Source organism: Octodon degus, unplaced genomic scaffold (assembly GCF_000260255.1).
Source record: "Octodon degus isolate 3935 unplaced genomic scaffold, OctDeg1.0 scaffold00031, whole genome shotgun sequence".
Taxonomy (NCBI): domain Eukaryota; kingdom Metazoa; phylum Chordata; class Mammalia; order Rodentia; family Octodontidae; genus Octodon; species Octodon degus.
In genome coordinates this window covers 17,004,682-17,008,972 of record NW_004524607.1, presented here as the reverse complement: position 1 = coordinate 17,008,972, position 4,291 = coordinate 17,004,682, and the positions used below count along the sequence as shown (strand labels likewise).

The 4,291-nt window shown below is 43.7% G+C and overlaps 1 pseudogene; it reads left to right on the top strand.

The window, feature by feature from the left end:
* The first annotated feature begins 467 nt into the window (after positions 1 to 467).
* On the top strand, positions 468 to 868 carry LOC101569965 (annotated as a pseudogene).
* Positions 869 to 4,291: the final 3,423 nt, after the last annotated feature.

Here is a 4,291-nt window from a genome sequence, read left to right as displayed (position 1 = left end):
CCACGTCTTCTCATATGACTTTCAGAATCAAGGGATTCCTGGCCAAGAAGCAAAAGCAGAGTCGGCGCATTCCTCAGGGCTTTGGGCAAGGACTCTGGTACAACTCCAAGAGGAGGGATCGGAGGAGGGCCAAGCAGCACCTGAGCCGCAGCGTGTTGGCTCTCTCGGAGGTCACAAGATGGCACCTTCTTTATCACAGTTAAAATGACATCACCACATCCAGCTTAAAAAATGCCATTGGCCGGGCAGTTGGATGTGCTTAAGCAGGAATCTTATTCTTTTGCTGTGATCAGCACTAGGGGGTCAGCAATGAGTATTTGAAATCTTTAAAGACAAAACAACCACAACAACAAATGTAGAGCCGGTGATTTAGCTCAGTGGTACAGCGTCTGCCTGACAAGAGTGACATCCTAAGTTTGATGACAGGTACAAAAATAATAATAACTGAGCAGGTTGCTCCACCGCTGCCGCGCGGGTGTTGTCCAGTTCTTCTGCTCTCGTTCCCTCGTCTCTCTGCCAGCATGCCGATGTTCGTCCTGAACACCAGCATGCCCCGCACCTCCGTGCCAGACGGTGCCTCTCCGAGCTCACCCAGCAGCTGGCGCAGGCCACTGGCAAGCCGGCCCAGTACATTGCAGTGCGCGTAGTTCCAGACCAGCTCATGACCTTCACGGGCTCATGCGAGCCCTGCACGCTCTGCAGCCTGCACAGCACTGGCAAGATAGGCCGCGCGCAGAATCGCTCCTACAGCAAGCTGCTGTGTGCTCTGCTGGCCAAGCGCCTGCGCATCAGTCCGAACAGGATCTACATCAGCTATTATGACATGAATGCGGCCAATGTGGGCTGGAATGGCTCCACCGTCGCTTGAGAAACCCTTCTGCCTCAGTTCACATGCACCACTTCGTCCAGGGTCCCACAGTATTTTCTACACTCTTTTCCCAAAGGACTCCTCCCCAATCAGGACAAATAAATGGTTTGGAGACCAAAATAATGATGATGATAATAATAATAATAATAATAATAATTGATAAAGCTGGACTTGATAGAGATAGACTTATAATCTCAGCACTCTGAGAAACTAAAGCAGGAGAGTCACAAATTCAAGCCCAATCTGGGCAATTTAGTGACTTGGCAAAATAATGCCTCAAAATAAAAAGTAGGGGGGAAAAAGCCCAATGTAAAAATTCTGGGTTCAAATCTCAGTAGTGCAAATAAATAAATAAATAATTTAAAAAATTTTTGAGCACCAACCAAGTACCAAGTGTTTTCCTCCTAGTGGTAGAAATATAGTGGAAAACAAAATTAGGGCTGGGGAGATAGATAGCTCAGTAGAATAAGTGCTTGCCTGGCAAGTGCAAGGTCCTGAGTTCAATCCCCAGTACAAAAAAAAAAAAAAAAAAAATTGACCAGAACCCTGACATCATGGAGCTTAATGGCTGATTGGTGAGATAAACATTTAACCATAAATGCAGCAATAAATATGAGTGGTATGAAGGAAAAGATATTGATGTGGTAGAGATAACAGGTGGGGTTCACCAAGGGTTTCATTGAGAAAATGACATTTTGCCTGAGTCCTAAAATATGTGCAGTGGATTAGCCAGGCAAAGGTGTTGGACTTGAAGAATTTTGGAGGGTGGATGACATCAGAGAGTGGCCCAGACTTAAAGAACAGTATGTGTAAAGACCCTAAAGTACATCTTTTGGGGGGATGGTGGGGCCTCATCATGTAGTCCAGGCTGGTTTTGAACTCTCCATCCTCCTGCCTCAGCCTCCTCAGTACTGGGATTAAAGGCATGTGGCACAACACCCAGTTTCCTAGACTGCATCTTTCCTTAAGTGCAATAGTATGAGTTTCTTAATGCTATTATAAATTTAGTGGCTTTGATAATACCATTTTTGTTTGCTTGTTTTGTTTTGAGACAGGGTTTCACTATGCACTGCAGAGTCACCTTGAACTCAGTCATGTAGCCCAGGCGGCCTCAAGCTCACAGCAATCCTCCTGCCTCAGCCTCCCAAGTGCTGGTATTATAGGTATGTGCCACCATGCTGGTGACAACAGCATTTGATTTGCTCTCACTTCTGTGGGTCTATAGTTTGGACTGTGCTCCACTGGACTGGATCCCCTGTGCTCCATGCAGGGTGACTGAGCACACTTTAGTGTGTCTGCAGCCCCAGCCAGGACTACGGAGATGGCCAGGATGCCTAGACCTTCCCTCACCAGATGGGCTGTCGTTATTATGGAGGCCAATCTAGGATTCTACACATCTTGAAAATTCAGAATTCCAGAGATGTGTTGAGTAGTATAGCTCAGCTGCAACAAGTGCCTGTCTGGCAAGTGCAAGGTGCTGATTTCAATTCCCAGTATATATATATATATATATATATATATATATATATGAATTTCAGGGATGTGCAAGAAATTGGAAGACCTTTTCCAAACCTAGGACTGAAATCTCAAGCAGCACCACGTCCTCTGCCTTCTCTCCAGAAAAACAAGGAGTCTGAGGCTAATCCAGACTCCACCACTCTCTTACCATTTTAGGAGCTTTGCTAGATGTGTCAGTTCAAGATGATGTGATTTCAGTTCTAAAAGTTTCTCTAGCAAGAGATACAAAGATCACTGAACTGCTGCTATGTGAACAGCATGAATAAAGCCTCACAAATGTAAGAGACAGAGACCGCAGACATCAGTGCGTCGAGAAACGAACACAGACCCCAGAGATGCCGTTTACCTGCAGCCCAAAGAGGATCTTATGATGCTAGGTTTCAGGACAGTGACTGTCTTTGAGAGATGATAAGAAATGGTGACCAGCAAAGGACCTATGAGATTTTGGTGTTTTTGTAACATTACATTATATAGGTGTGGTTATTTGGTGACACATATAAATAATCTATGCACTTTGTGTATGGATAGATGTTGTATTTGTGTTTGAAAATGTACATTAAAATCAAATAAAGTTAGCTCTGGGTATAAAAATAACTTTGAAGACACGAAAAAGCCAGGGATAGTGGTTCACACCTACAATCCCAGTACTCTGAGAGGTTGAGGCAGGAAAATTGCAAGTTTGAGCCTCACCTGGCCAATTTAATAATTTAGGGAGACCCTGTCTCAAAATAAAAAATTAAAAAGGGTTGGAAATGTAGCCCAGCAGGGGCCCTGTGTTCACCCCTCACTACCACAGAAAGGGGAGGACATGGCATATTTAAGGTCTGCTGGCCCCTCCAGCTCTGTCCTCTCTCCTAGGGCTCCAGTTGCTCATGTGTTGTACCACCTGAAGTTGTCCAATAGCTCATTGACATCTGGCTGTCTTTCCCCCAGAACTGTTTTCCTCTGTGTTGTTATTTGTATCTTTTTTATTGCTATGTTCAAGTTCATTATTCTTTTTTCCCTTCAATATCAGATCTGATAGCCTCATCTCTGTATCTGTCACTTCTAGCTTCACTTTTGTCTTTAAGCCTTTTCTTCCCCTTTGTAATGCTCCGCCAAACCCCAAATAACATAGCCAGACAGGTGTATGCTCCAAGGAACAGCAGAGAGTTTGCCATCAATTCCACTAAGTAATTTAGAGCAAGTATTTATTTAAAAAAAAACACATAACTCTATAGCCTCTTGGATCATTTTAAGGCACTTGAAGGAAAGGCTGAGAGAAGGTGTCCTCTCCTGTAATATTTGATTAAGAAATGATGTAGCAAAACAGACATGTGGGCCAGTGGCAGAGAACAGAGGCACAGAAACAACCCCCGACACATTCGTCACCTGATGTTTGACAAAGGGGCCCAAAACACAGCCTCTGGAGCAACAGCGTTAGGAAAACTGGCTATTCACACGCAGAAGATGGAGTCAAGACCCTTATCGCTCACCATGTCCTGGACTAAAATTAAAATTGGTCAAAGATAAAAATAGTAGGAACACTTAACCCACTGAAAGAGCAAAGAGGGAAGGCTCTTGAAGTCGTAGGTGTAGGCAAGCATGTTCGGATCAGAATCCCAATTTCACAGGAAATAACAGCAAGAGCCAACAAGTAGGATTATATTAACTTAAAAAGCTTCTGCACAGCAAAAGAAACAATCAAGAAAGTGAACACCTTCCTACAGACTGGGAAAAACTCAGACAGAGGACCCATATGCAGAATATATAAAGAACTTAAACATATTAGGACCTCCCCCAAAAATATAAAAGAGCCAATCAAAAAGAACAAGCAAACAAAATGAATAGACACTTCACAGAAGAAGTACAAATGGCTGGTAAGAACATGAAGAAATGTTCTACTTCATTGACTAATAGAGAAAT